Here is a 16,816-nt window from a genome sequence, read left to right on the forward strand (position 1 = left end):
CCAGCATGGTGGAGAGATACTGAACATTGTGAGTTCCATCAAGGAAGAGGACACAAGACAAGTAATTGTCACTGATTGAAAGATCTCATTCAGGATCTTATTGATCAAGGAGAAATTGAAATTGAAGGACATGACCCAAAAATGACCAATAATGATCATCTGATGTTCAAGAATCCACTTCCATCACAAGATCAAAGGGGTCCTTCCACTTCCAGGCGAGGCAATGATACCACTGATTATACGCAGGCTGCGTATAATTACATTGTAAATCATCTGTATGATGCTAGTGAACAAGTTGCAACTATAACCTTCAAAAATCCCAACTCAAATTGCAATGTTGTTACACATCGTGGCAAGGTCACCATCAAAGAAGCTCCACAAGGTACCACCTCCATCCCAAAGTAGTACAATCTTATGGAACAATTAGACAAAATGCCTGAGCTTATATCCATTTTAGAGTTTTTGTGTCTATCACCATCTCATAAAACTATCTTGGATCAAGCACTCCAAGAGGCGTCAGTCCCTGTAAATTTGAATATAGACCAATTTCAAGCCATGGTTGGAAATCTAAAGACATCACCTTGTCTCACTTTTTCCGAAAGTGACAACTCTTCATTCCAACAACCTCATAATGCTTCGCTACACATTGAAGGCTTTATCAACCAACACAGGATCAAGCGAGTCTTGATAGATAATGGAGCAGGCCTGAACATTTGTACACTACAGTTGGTCACAGCATTGGGATATGCAATAGAATCAGTGGATCCTCGCAAGAAGATCACCATCAAGGCCTATGATGATGGAGAGCGTTCATCCAAAGGAGCTGTGGTACTACCAATCTGAGTGGGCCCTGTGGTAAAGTACATCATCTGTTAGGTTCTGGACCTTCCTCTGCCATATAATCTATTATTAGGGAGACCTTGGATACATGCCATGCAAGCTATTCCATCTACCTACCATCAATATATCAAGTTCCCACATAATGGTACAGAGATCACAATCCTGGGCGATGCAAATCCCTTTGCATTTTGCCATAATATCAACCATCAACCAAAGATTACTGTTCCTAATAATAGGGAAGCCATTTCCTCCACATCACATGTAAATCCCACCTCTCTTGCTAGTTCGAACACCCCTATACCCAAGAAAGAAAAAATTAAAATGAAAGTAGTAGAGGAAGGTCCTAGAGAATACAACTTGGGTCAACTCTTTTGTGTGGGACAAATGCCCACTTCTCCTAGAACACATGGTAAACCACAGCAGTTACTCCAGCAACCACTAATCATGTCTGCATGTGCCTTAACACCTTTCATCCTTGGAAAGAGTCAAGAGGAAGAGACACAAGATGAGGACCTAGCGGAATGGATCTATAAAGATCCCATCACCACTAATAAACCGCAAGTTACACTTCCTACGGAACAGTATGGCAAAGGCCTCCTCATTATGCAAATAATGGGATATGATGGTCAGAGTGCTTTGGGATATTGCAAACAAGGATGACATGAACCTCTGCTACTAGAATTCAAGCCCAAAGGTAATACAGGCCTGGGCTTTGAAAAAGAGATCCTTCCTAAACTAAGATTCAAAGGAAAACCCAGCAAACCATTTTGCCCACCTACTGCAAAGAGGACACCTTTCATAATCAAAGCACCATCAAGCACTATCCCCACTACCCCATCAAGGCTCACAACTCCACCGCAACCATCACCAATGCCAAACATCCCACCAATCGAACCAGTAATCCCATCCGCGACAGCCATCACATCAATAAAACCATTCGCAGCAACAACTGTATCAGAACCCACCGCAGCATCTATGGCACCAGCCATTCCAACCGAAGCCACTAAGTCAACACTTTTGATACTTCCAGTAACAAATCCTTTAATCCCCATCAAAATTCCTGTAGCACCGATCACTACAAAGGTACATAAATGAATCACGCCTGCAGTATTCAACTCCAGCGACATCCCAGTATGGTATAGCAATCGGATGCTAGAAAGTGACTCAGAGACCGACTCACATGAGTGGGAATTTGATTCTGTACAGCTTAACACTTCAAATGACGAAGACACATCACCACCTCTGCCACGCAAAGACATCCCTATTTATGGAGAAGCACAGATAAAGACCACTTGGGTACCTAAGCTGGAAACATCTTCCACAGACCCTACATCTCATCCTACGCTTGAGTCTGACAAGGAGAGTACCATCAACGACCTTCACCACACTGTCTTAACCCTCACTGATACATCTAACGAACTTAACCTAATCGATGATGTAATGCCCATTATCCACCCTAAACTCATCGAATGGACCCAATCAAATCCCCCATGTCTTGACCTCTTCCAAAATGATGAGGCTATCATTGACTTTTTGGAAATAAGGGATAACCTACCAAGCGAGGATCACAAATCTGGATTCGCCATTGAACTTAATAGCGCAGCATACTTCGGGGTGGATGCCAAACCTTTCAGCTACAAAAACATAACAATAAAAGATGGATCTTCCAGTGAAAACCACACTGTGGCACTGTTTGATCCGACAAAAGTAAAAAGAAAGAGCGTATCCAACGGTGAAAACCTCTCTGAGGCGCCTGAGGATGAAAGGTTTGACATTCTCCCTACAAACACACAACAAGAACAATCAACGATTCTCATCGAGGAAACCAAAGAATACAATGTGGGGACTCCTGAAAATCCTCATATCATACATCTGGCATCTCTTCTCACTCCAGGGGAACAACCTAAGTTTTTAGAGTTCTTCCAAAAGCGTCAGATCAACTTTGCATGGTCATATGCAGACATGCCTGGGCTTGATCTGGATTTAGTTATGCATCATCTCATAGTAGTAGAAGGAGCCAAACCTGTCAAGTAGAAGCTTCATAAGATGCATCCCCAGATTGCAGTGCTAGTAAAAACAGAACTCAAGAAACTCCTAGATGTTGGTTTCATTAGGCCAATTGATTATGCAGAATGGATCTCCAACATTGTGCCTATCGGCAAACCAAAAGGGGGCATCTGCATTTGTATTGACTTCAGAGATCTGAATAAGGCATGTCCTAAGGATGACTTCCCCCTACCAAATATCGACATCATAGTGGATTTAACAGCAGGACATGCAATGCTTTCACTCATGGATGGCTTTTCTGGCTACAATCAGATAAAAATCGCACCCAAAGATCAACATAAGACAGCCTTCACATGTCCATGGGGCACATACTGCTGGAATGTAATGCCTTTTGGTATAAAGAATGCAGGAGCGACCTATCAATGAGCAATGACCACCATCTTCCATGACATGATGCATACTATGATGGAAGATTATGTGGATGACTTACTAGCAAAATCACTCACTAGAGATGGGCATCTCCACATCTTAGATAAAATATTTGATAGATTGGAACAATACCATGTTCGACTCAACCCAAAGAAATGTGTCTTTGGAGTGACCTCCGGGAAGCTTCTAGGATACATTGTCTCAAGCAAAGGCATTGAGGTCGATCCAGCAAAGGTTAAGGCAATCATGGACATGCCACCTCCAAAGAATATCAGTCAGCTAAGGACATTACAAGGGCGGCTTCAATCAATTCGAAGATTCATTGCACAATTGGCTGATAAATGTCACCCATTCACACACCTGCTACACAAGAACATCCGCTTTCAATGGGATGCCAAATGCCAACAAGCATTTTAGGCGCTTAAAGACTATCTCATGAATCCACCATTGTTGATGCCACTAGATCCAAGTAGACCGTTGTTACTCTATATCTCAGCAACAAGTACAGCATTGGGTGTACTAATGGCACAACATAATGCAGAAGGAAAAGAGTGTGCTATTTACTACATCTCTCGCACACTGGTGGGCTATGAACTCAATTATACACCTATTGAGCGAGCTTGCCTAGCAGTAATCTTAGCAGCCACTAAACTGAGGCATTATCTGTTAACACACAAAGTACAACTCATTGCAAAGATTGATCCACTCAAGTATTTACTCAGCAAAGCAGCATTGACAGGCCACTTGGCCAAATGGGTGATGATTCTAAGTGAATTTGACATCGAGTATGCAGACCGTAAAGCTATCAAAGGTAAGGTTATTGCAGATCAGTTGGCTAATGCACCTCTCATAGGTGATCATCCTCTCATTTCCAATTTTCCAGATGAAGAGATATTCATGATCACAACAGCACAACCATGGAAACTATATTTTGATGGTTCACACACTAGGCATGGCTCGGGGGCAGGCATTCTGTTTATCACACCTCAGGGTGATAGCATCCTGAAGTCTTACAGGCTCACATTTCCATGCACAAACAACATAGCAGAGTATGAGGCCTTGATCACAGGACTTAGGTTAGCCGTACAATGGAAATTACAAGAACTGCAAGTATATGGCAATTCCCAACTAGTCATTCGACAAGCAACAGATGAATATCAGACCAAAGATGATAAACTCATGCCATATAAGCAAATGGTGGACACTCTAAAGACATCATTTACTACTATCACTTTTGAGCAGATACGAAGAGATCAGAATCGAGCTGCTGACGCTATGGCTACTATTGCATCTCTCCTAGATCTTCCACAAAATTCAACACGCTATGAGTTCTTGGTAGAACAACTTTGGATCCCCGCTTATGATACCCCTGAATCCAAGATGATATGTTGCCTTGTCGGTTCTGAATCCCCATGGTACGATGAGTTCTACACCTATCTCCGTGATCACACCCTTCCTCCCAACCAATCGAATAACCAACGTAAAACCTTCATTCGCCAAACTGCTCGATATACCATTATTGCTGAAACCTTATACTGCCGTAGTCTTGATGGTACTCTCCTTCGATGTCTGGAACAAGGTGAGATAACAAAGGCTTTGGAAGAAGTACATGAAGGAATTTGCGGGACTCACTCAAGTGGTCCATCACTAGCCAAGAAACTCTTGTGCAATGGATACTATTGGCCATCTATGGAAAAGGATTCCTACTACTTTGTCAGAAAATGCAAGAAATGTCAAGTTCATGGTGACCTGATACATGCACCAGCCCAGGAACTGCAACCAATCACAACACCATGGCCTTTCTGTCAATGGGGCCTTGACCTTGTGGGTAAGATTCATCCATCTTCATCCAATGGCCATAAATTCATTATTACCACTACCGAGTATTTCACAAAGTGGATTGAAGTTGTTCCACTTACCCAAGTCACCGACAAGCAGATCGCCTCATTCATCCTCAACTACATCATCTACCGGTATGGTCTGCCCATGTCCATCATCACAAATAATGGTCTTCCTTTCAAAAATCAGGATGTCCGTGAGCTTTGTGAGAAATTTCATATCCAACACCGCTTTTCCACTCCCTATTAGCCATAAGGCAATGGTAAGGCCGAAGCATCCAATAAAAATATATTGAGAATCCTAAAGAAGACAATCAATGATGCCGGTCGTGATTGGCATGTTCAATTGAATCCAGCATTATGGGCATATCGAACTAGCATTCGAACCCCTACAGGTGCAACTCCTTATTCATTGGTCTATGGTGCAGAAGCTATCTTACCTATTGAGGTTGAGATACCATCATTACGGGTTTCCTTGCATAATCTGATAGATGATGAAACATATAGAGTATCCCATCTTCAGGACTTGGAGTTACTATATGAGAAGCGACAAGTTGCATACAACCATCTCAAAGCCTATCAGTAACTCATGAGCAGAAGCTACAATCACCGAGTTAAACCTCGTACATTTGAGGTAGGTGATCTTGTTCTACGAGAGAATCCTCGCAACCAACCAAACCGAGAACATCAGGGCAAGTTTGAATCAAACTGGCTGGGCCGATATGTTGTCACTACTATGTTCGGGTCTGGGGCATATCAGTTGGCTACATCAGAAGGAGAACCGCTTGCAGATCCAATCAATAGCATGCACCTCAAATGGTTTTATACTTAAGCTGTATAGAGCATCAGGCTCCCCTACATACCAGAAAATACCAAAAACATTCAGAAAAATGTCCATGAAGAAATACAAAAACATTCAAAAAAAGTAAAGAAAAATCATGCATCCAAATGGTGAATAACCACTCCGGTGGCACCTTGGGTAAGTACGATGGTGAAAACTTGGAAAATAGGTGCCACTCATAAAGGCTATGGCTCCATTATCTTTCAGGCTCATTGCGATCACATCTACTTCATACATACATCCATCCATCCATCAACCATGGCTTGTTATTCCTCTGCAATTATGATAGTACTCCATACATCTTGCATCCCGCTTTTTCATAGTCATGTCTAAAACTGGGGGCAATGCCTTTAACCTATTGATGGAAGTGGATTGTACATTATCTTATGATTCATTAAGTTCTTCTTTCAAACAATCATCAAAAATCCAAAAACATTCAAAAATATCTTGCAAAAATACCAAAAACATTCAAAACAATTCAAAATCCAAAAACATCGACAAAACCATTGAAAAATCACACAAAAACATGGCAACACCTTGTACATACCCATCCATGCAGATACCAAAATAAACATTGACAAACTACTCACACAATGACCATTTACCAATCAACCACACAATCAACATCAACAATCAAACTGTCTTCAACAAGGATGCATCATTCCTTACCAAAACAAAGACAAAAGTGACATTTTCTTTGACAAGAAAATTATGTTAAGCTATCAAATACTTGGTTGATTTGTGAGTACAATCGTTTGTTTATCTGTATCAGGATCTTGCAGCATTGTTTTGTATCGTTTGCGCATTATTTCCGATGAAGTTCTGGGGCATGTACTAATGGTGTCTACGTGGGAAATTCACCAAGCTATGTGATCTTATGCCAAATGCATTCATAGATCATTACGGCTTGCTGACTACAGTGTATACCTCGACCATATGAGCATGAACCATTACCAAGGATCCATATTCTTTATTCTTTATGTATATACTATTTATTTGCAGGTACAATGCTCATTCTTTGGTTCCTCCCCATCCAAATTGGATAAAGGTTTTATTTCTTAGTACGGTATGCACTTGTCTAAGGATATGATCAGCCTAAGATCAAGGAGGACGATCCAAGTCATGCATGAACGGAGATAAATCCTTGTCTGTTCCACAAGCAATACTCAGGTCAACTTGATCCATTATATCAAGTTGCTTGTATTAACTTGCTATATAAAATCCATGTAAGAAATACTTTGGTCATCTTGAATCTTTATGTCAAGTTGCTTGTATTTTCTTACAACATTTTAAAGCTCAATGATGAAAAATAAAGTACCATGGATCGTCATTCCATCTCATCTATATATATTGTATTTCGTTGCATTCCACCCATCCATACATTCATAATAGCTACATATCATGCATACATAGTCATAATAATGCGTACTCTATGTTACTCATCTTCTTCCATAGGACTCGGTCCTAGTCCTCCATATCTTCTATCTAACATCAAATCCCCCCTCACCCTCCTTATCTTGATCATCAACATCATCCTAAACCCTTCATCGCTTCCCATCCTCGCTCATCCACAAAATTAAGCCAGTTACTCTGTCTACACAGATACATCGACTCCCACACACCTAGACTATCAACAGATACTCTGATCAAGTATCTTCGGGTCTCAACAGGTAATCGATCATGGTAATCCTAGACTACATTAGGCATTTATCATAATGACCTAGTCTCAACGGGGCTGCCATGATTCCCCACAACCATCCATCACATGCACACACTATCAATTGATCAACCAATCAAAGACAATCCAACGGACAATTACATCAATTGTCTACATCTCAACGAGAATTTTGCTTCATATACCTTGACTTCATTGGGCAATTACATCAATTGTCTAAGTCACATCAGGTCACTTTGATTCACTTACTCAGACTTTATCATGTCCAAGTGACCAACTGACATCAACTATCATGCTTTGACTTGACCGGGGCAATTAAACCGATTGCACCAGATTGTCTAACCAATTTTGATCAATTGTATAGCATCAATCCAAACCCCACACTACATTTGCTATGTATCTCTTGCATGACCTCAGGGTACCCACTGGCTTGTTGTTTCTTCATATTCACTCCATTTTCTCCCATTCTTTCATCATTAGTTCTAATTTCTTCTATTCTACCTCCCCTCCACTTTTCATTCTTTTTCAAGAGATCGCCCGATTTTTCAAAAAAAATTGGCCCAACTCTCGAGGGGGCATACCACCCATTAAATTTACATTTTATGGGGCATTTCTTCACACCTATTTTTCTTTCTTTGAAACGACGCGATAAAACTGCACCGTCTCAAAGAGGGGCAAATGTAGTCACATAAATCTGTCCACTTAATTAAATGAATATTTAGTATTTATTTGATTATTTAACAATCAATCAATAATTAATTAAATTAATATATTTAATTAACTCATCTTAACCCTCTTCTCCTATTAATTAAATAAATTATTCAATTTATTTGATTTAATTCACTTAACCAAATTCAGACCATTAATTAAATAAATAAATCATATTTATTTAATTAAATATTCTCTCACATTTAAATAAATTAATATTTATTTAAATCCCACCTCTCACATTGAAATAAATTAACATTTATTTAAATCACCTTTATCCTCCACCCACTTGTATTTTCCTACAAATGCAAGTTGCACAATTATTTTAAATAAATAATTTATTTAAAATCACCTTTATCCTCCACCCACTTGTATTTTCCTACAAAAGCAAGTTGCACAACTATTTTAAATAAATTATTTATTTAAAATCCTATTTATCCTCACCCACTTGAAACCTTTAATGGTTTCCCTTAAAGTATTCAAACTTGATGGCTTTAAATTCTTCAAACTTGATGGCTTCCTTCTTAAAGTCTTCTTAAGACTTTAATGGTTTTCCTTAAAGTCTTCAAGCCTTTAATGGTTTCCCTCAAAGTCTTCAAGCATTTTTATGCTTTATCTTCATTTTTCTCATTTAAATAAATTAATATTTATTTGAATATTTATCCAAATGCAAATTACACCATTTAATTGAAATAAATGATTTTATTTTAATTGAAAATACCAAAATTTCTCCCACTTGCATTTTCCTACAAAATCCACTTGCATGCCTAAACCCCTTCTAGAATTTTCTAATCACTTCTAAATAACCTAACCCCTTCTCTAAACTTTGTCACATTCCTAAGCAAAAGGGAAGTCACTTCTCAAACCCTCAAAGTCTTTGATAACCATTAAAGGCTTTCAACCTTCAACCACTAAATGGCTCAAAGTCTTTGATAACTATTAAAGGCTTTCAACCTTCAACCACTAAATGGCTCAAAGTCTTTGATAACCATTGAAGGCTTTCAACCTTCAACCACTTAATCCCCAAAGTCTCCAATAACCATTAATGGTTACTTCAAACCCTCCCACATGGTTAAAACATTTGTTTTGACTCAACCTCTACCCAACCCAAAGGTCTTCTCAGGCCTTTAATGCCTCCAACCTCTTCTCTCAACCCAATCCTATGTTGACACTTGTCACTATTTTATTGGTGCCAATTGTGCACATGGATCCCCAACTTTCAAACTTGGCCCTTGATTAAACCATTCAATCTTAACCCTTCATTTCCCCATTTCTTCTATAAATAGAACCCTTCTCCTCAAGCAAAAAAAGAAGCATTAGAGTATTGTTGTTATACTGGTATTAGCATAGAGCTTTTTCATAGCATCACTATATACACTTGCATAGCATTTGCTTATCATATTCAATCATCTTGAATCTCCATATGGCATCCATGGCTAGTGCTAAAAGCTGAGAGCTACACTCATTTGGGACTTGGAGAGGAGAGGAACAAGGGAGGAGCAACTATGAGCATCTTGATTAGCTATTTTATTCTATGTTTATATGCTTTCTATTTCATGCTTAATATCTCTCTTGATATGGCTGTTTAGGATAATCTTTTGTTGCTAACACTAATGTTTGTTTCTTGTACTCTTGTGTGTGTTACCATCAAACAGATTTTCTAATCCTTTTTGTAGAGCATCACCTTCTATAGAGGAATGAATTTCTTTCCAGATGATTCTCCTCTTTATTTGGTATTAGACTCTTCTCTGTTTCTTTCTCTCTAAAGCCAAAATCACCTTCTCCCTTTCAAATTCCAAAATGAAAAAAACTCTTTTCATTTTTTGAATCATCCCTTCACACCAGTGGATTAGTTTCCTTAACAACCACCGCTTTCAATTTTCCTCCATTGATTCAACCCTTTGCCCACTTCTCTTTCTTTTTGTTTTGTTCTTTCTCATTGTTGCCCAACCATTTTCTTATGTGACTTTCCAACATCTTCAATTGCCTCAAAATCAAATCTTACAACTCAACCAAGACAAGTTTGGAGAAAGATTACAAAATCACAACAGGTAAACAAGAAAACTAAAAATGGTTCGATGCTCTCATAGTAGTCTTAATGAGTAAAAAGATTGTGAGCTCACAAATGGAGTTGGGCAGGAGAACTACCCTTTCGATTTGTAATAGTTCGCAACATACCCCGTATGCCTAAAATAGTTAACTTGAAACAATTTACCATGTCTACTTTGAAATTTAATTGCCATCTCAAATGATGAGTCTCTTTTTCCTCTTCTTCCAATTGTTTTGCCTACTCATCTCTTGTCTTTCCTCCTCTAGATCCACTCCATACTTGTATTTGTTTATTTTAATTTTCTCAGTTTCCTTTCATTTGTTTTCCTCTTTGTTCTTGTATCTTTTCATTTTTATATCTTTTAAGTTACAAGTCTCCAAAACTTTGTCTCACATTCATATATGTCATTGTCACTATTCATTTCCTCACCCTTTTCATCCTCTTCCTCGTTTACATTGATGCAAACATGATCATCACTATGCATGAGATAAATATCATAATGCAAGTTAGCCTCTTTAGTAACTCCTTGCCTTGGATTTTTTGTTTCTAGTTAATCATCTTCAAGTAACTAATTAAAACATAAAAACAATGGAGGTGTTGGCAAGATACATTGTACCGGTGAAGATTCATGTATGGAGATTTCTTATGGCAACTCAGTCAACAAACTCTATCTAGTATATGCAGATTAGAATTACCAAAAGTCATATTGTTTATTAGGAATAAGTTTGGAAGGTGGAATACAGTAATCAGTGAAGAATGAGGTCATGGTGCATATCTTGTTATTGGTGATGTAATTTGGTTGTGGTGATTAAGGTAGTTGATTCATGATTTGAGACAACCTACTTTGCAATTCTAGCCTTGCTTCTAGTGTAAGACTCAAGGTCCAATATCCAATGATTCCGGAAGAACAATGCTAATGTATTGAATAGTTGGATATTATGTGATCCAGAATGCTTGAGTTGTTTTTGGTGATTGGTGTTGTGTTCGAGTTTTGTGAAGCCGACTTAGTTAATAATTCTTTTTGTTGGTGCAAATATATAAGACCGACTTGGTTGATCATTTTGATGTATGTGATGAGAAAATTTGCGAATTTGGTGAATGCGATTGAAGGTTTTGGTGGTTCGGTGAGTGACACAATAAGAAAATAGAGCATAGTGACAGATCAGGTGCAGGAGAGAATATGAGCCTAACTAGAACTGTATTTTGACATAGCTAGATGCTATACTTCAGTTCATTCATTATTATAATCATTTTCATCAATTTGTAAGGTGGTGAGCCTTCCTCCGGGTTGTAGCCCCTTTTGTAATTGAGAAATGAGCTCTAGGAAGTGTGCTTGAATGCAAGTAAGTGCATTCCCCTTATGTAATATTATCATAGTTCTGACCATAGCATAATAATATTGTGGGTTCAAATCCCATCATGGTTTTTCCCTTTCCGGGTTTCCACGAAAAAAATTCTGGTGTTATGGTTGTTTTCTTTAAGTTTCTGCATATTACTTTCTTTCTTGTGCATCCGGTGGATTAAGAATTAGATTAATAAGTTTGCAAATTACAAAACACTGATTCACCCCCCCTCTCAGTGTTCATTGATTCCAATAGGAGGATTGTATACCTCTTCTAACATCCTCTCTACATCTCTTGTATTGCATGTCACTTCACCTAATGTATAAACTAATCTCAAACCTCTAGAATCATTAACCTCTTCTCTTAAATTCTTCCCTTCTCCCACACCTAGCATTCTTCCTCCTTGAGTCGCTCTATTTTTTTGTGTACTATTCATGATCATATATAAAATTTCCCTTCATCCTCTCTTCATTAGGTGCTAAGATCCCTTGAAAAATATCATCCTTATATGTTAACTCAATCTCCTCTTTTTATTGCTTATTATTTACTACCAACACCTTCTTTCGTACATTGTCTCCTCCTTCAACAATTTTATTCAATGATTCAAAAGCATCATCATCAAATTTATTGTCTTCTATCTAACATGTGTTCTCCCTAATCTTCTTTCAAGCTACTCTTGGAATTATTTTAGTTTGCCTGGATTCTTCTTTTTGAGAATTTGCCTATAACAACCAAGATCTAGAGTCCAAAGGAAAGGACAAGAACAAAGAGAGAAATAATATGTGACAAGAATCAACTATATTACTATCAAGATGCGAAATACCCAACTAATTGAGTTGATTGGATTGAAATTGGATTGCATACAATGTAAATGAGATTGCTTATAAAGGCAAGGCCATGAGAGCACACAACCATGCCATGTGGCTCAATGAGATAAGACCACAAAAGGTGCAATTTCTCCTACAAGAAACTTCCCTATGTGTACACTTCCCTAAGTTTCTCATATACTAACTACAATGAATGCATTATCCTAAGTCAATTTAAGTAAAGTGTAATTATGAGACATAATTTACACCAACATTCTTCATAATTTCCAACTTGTTGTCTTAGACTACCTCATTGCAATGTTGTTTTTTCATCCTTTGTTTGCTTAATCATGATCTTTTGTTCATTTTACTAGACCTTTTCTTTACATCTTATATTTTTTTGAAGTGCTATCTCATTTCCATGTCTTGCAACACTACTTTCATCTACTGTTGTCACACTCTTAACCATCCAAACTTTGAGCCAATGTTTATTTACTTCTACATTTGTTCTTCCTAATCCATTGACTAATTTCCACCTTAAAACGTCTCCTTTATGCTTCATTTCTTGAGAAATTTCCTTATGATCTTGGTTAAACTCGAACTCTATCATGTCTTCATGCTTTGTACCTGTTTGCTACTAAAAAAACCATTATAAGTAACCTCTTGTTTACACTTTGTATGTTGTTCCTTAATAACTAGTTTATTAAGCCAACCTGACATGTTGTATCTATGTTTCTTAGCAAGATTTGAGAACCCAAAATTCCTTTTCTCCCTATTAAATTGTGTATATACATTCTTATTTCCACATACATGACAAAAACCAAAATTTGCACTCCCATTCACCTGTTCAATGCCTTGTTATATGGATTTTCTTTCACCCTTGATTTCATTGCTTTCCAACTCTTCCTCTTTATAGGCTTCCTTTCTTTCTTATGTAACATTTTCTAAGGCATCATGAAACTCTGGGGCATCTTCAACATCTCCATTGTCATGCTAAAAGACTTCACCACTATTATAATCTTGATTTTTTGGTACTTTGTAATGTACCTCTCCTTGATGGATTGTTGCAAACTATTTTTGTATACCTCCCTAGTAGATTGCTATAATTTGTTTCCTCTATTCCTCACCTTTGTCTATATCTATAGGTTTTCTACTTTCCCCTTCTCCTGTCAGCTTCAAGGCCTTGTTCTTGACCTTCCTTATAAGGTTTTTCATAATTTCATGCACATACTCAAAAAACCAAAATGTTAGATAATAAAACAATAGACTAAAATGTCTCTATGAGTGCCTCCCTTGTGGACACTCTCCTCTCTTCTTTAATTTTTTCTTCAAGTACTTCTTTTTGCATTTCTTCTCTCCATTTTTTTCTTATTTTTCCTCATATTCTCCACAATGAGAACTTCCCTCACTTCTTCTAGTACATGTTGCTCACTTGATAATTTTTTGTTGTCCAATCCTCTATGGGTTTCTCTCATGTTTTTATCTTCTCTTCTTAAGGAAGCCATCATTCACCTTCTTATTTTATTAACAAGTAGCTCTACAAGGCACTTCAACTTCTTTTTCAATTGCTAACCACATTCTTTGTTTCCTTCCTCTAGCCACCACTTCACCAAGACTTACACTTCTCTATATACCTCCTCAACTCTACCATTCTCTATCCCACTCTGAGTCTTGCTTTTTCATAGTTGTTTTCATATTGTTTTCATCTTGGTACTTTCTTTCTTAGCATGATGTTGTGTCTTCCCATCTTTTACTCTTTTTGTCTTCTTGATACCTCAATTGAGGCTTTTCTCCTTTTCCTCTTGCTTAGTCTTTTGGTACGTAGGTTCTTCTTGTAAACCTGTCAAAATTTTAGTACACATACTTGTCCAAAATCTTATTAGCATAGCCAACTCCCCATTCCCAAATCTTTTAGACTTTGATACCAAATGATGACTGAACACACCCTTAAAAACCAAATTATTCTAAACAACAACAAATGCAAACAATCTTCGTCTACAAGTGACACACACACAAAAAAAAAACATAGTAAAGTGCTCTTGCGAGAGGAACTTTAAAAACCTAAACAAGTTAAATACAATATGTTTATGTTTATAAGACACAAGAAATCAAACGATAAATAAAATAAAAACCACTAAGTGGCTTACTTTATTTATGCAAAATAAGGGAATATGATTACTAAACATGAACTGGGTGTTTTTCCTAATTCAAATCAATCTCCTCCACAAAATGAATCAAATTACTCTTGGCTGATGCTTCTTCTCATTTTCTGCTATTTTTAATTGGCTTTTCTCAAAATTGTTGACACCTCCTACAAAGGAGAAAATCCGTTTCCACATGATTCCCCTCTTTGTCTAGCATCAAACTCTTCTTTATCGTTTTCTTTGTGAAGCCAGTATCTCCTTCGCCCTTTCAAATTCCAAAACAAAACAACTCTTTTCATTTTCTAAACCATCCCTTCACATCAATGGATTGGTTTCCTCAACAACCAACACTTCCATTTTTTCCTCCATCGATTCAACCCCTTCTACACACTTCTTGTCTTTCTTTTTGTTCTATTCTTTCTCACCATTGCCCAATTGTTTTCTCCTATATTTTCCCAACATCTTCAACTATGTCAAAATAAAATCTTACAACTCGGCCAAACCAAGTTTGAACAAAGATTATAAAATCACAATAGGTAAACAACAAAACTAAAAATGGTTCGGTTCTCCTGCATCAAAAATATTACAAGCTTTGTAATAAGCATTCTCATATTATATATAGATGCATGTACTCATGGAACACTAAGTATGCTTTGTTACACAATTTTATGATTATTGATGTATGTAAATACATAGATCAAGTTTCCTTTATTCCATTTTTCTATCATGTATGAATTGTGACTCTATTGCTCAATAGATAGACACTAATTCACAACCACACACTAATGTAATACCATCAAATCTAAAACATAAATTAGTACTTTAGTAGTAAGTATTTCATATGCACCCATGCCTATCAATATAACCAAGGAATTATTCCTTTAAGTCAACATTCAGTAGATATATTTTACATGGGCCATGATTGTAGAGTCCTATCAACTATGTAAGGGATATATGCACAACCAATTTATCTTAACCTAGTGACAACATTTGGGGTTAATATTTCAAATTGGTTTGGTTGTAGGTATTTTTACTTATCCATTTTGTTTGATTTATATACCTATTGAGGTATACACCTAGGAATGCCCTTCTAAGTCTTAGTTGAGCTCAATGAATAGAAGAGATAACTCACTCTTGTAGGGTTGAACTTTAACCCTCTATGTTTTGTTGATGAACCAATTTCACTTGCATGATGACAACATTGGCCTTATGAGTGGAATTATATTTTAGGAAGTAGAGTAGTGGTTTGGGACCCAATGAAATGGTAGGGTTTAACCAAGGAGTAACTTATTGGCATAACTTGGTGGATAACCAACTCAAGAAAACAAAATGGGTTGGTGTTGATTTCAATATTCTACTACTAAGAAGGGTTGATTTTTTGGGCTTAGTGGTTCAATTTGCTCCAAGGATTTCCTCATCATATGGGGTGGTGACTTTTCTATTTCAAATCAAAGTTCTTGTTTCTACTCAAAGTATATAAGGGGGTTCTCCCTTTTTTCTCCTAGTAATGATTTAATTATGCAAAAATTTCTCTTTGTGGGAGGAATACAATCCCATTTTAGCATATGTAGTGTTTTATGATACTTGATCACTTTGATCTCTTTGATCATTATAATGACGTCTCATCCAATTGCACACATGGTTGTGTAAATATATTTTAAATTATTGAGCCTATTTCTCATTTCTCTAACCCCTTCGATGAAGAGATTTTATGATGATGAGAAATCTAGTTATTGGCTTGCATTTTCAGGGGCCCAACTTGTTATCATGATGACAAGAAATGATGAAAGTGAAAATTTCATTGTTGATTTTAGTGATTTGGTTTAGCATTACCCTACCTCTTTTGATCAAATTTTAGAGTTCCTTAGAAGGCAAGATAGAGAATTGATTTGTGATGTCTACAACAGGTTCACTACTATTATTTATAGTTTCCCATGTGAGTGCTAGCTCAATGAGGAGGAAAACATAGATATGTATTGTGAGGCTTTTTTATCCTAGTGGAAGTTTGCTACCCATGATTATAAGCTAGAGGATGTAAACAAATTGTTTAATAGGGTGTTATTTACTTAATTGACACTTGATACTTTTGGGGGGTGAGATTTGTGGGTCAACTCTGATGTTCAATAATGACATTA

This window comes from Cryptomeria japonica, chromosome 4 (assembly GCF_030272615.1).
Source record: "Cryptomeria japonica chromosome 4, Sugi_1.0, whole genome shotgun sequence".
In the NCBI taxonomy this organism is placed as follows: domain Eukaryota; kingdom Viridiplantae; phylum Streptophyta; class Pinopsida; order Cupressales; family Cupressaceae; genus Cryptomeria; species Cryptomeria japonica.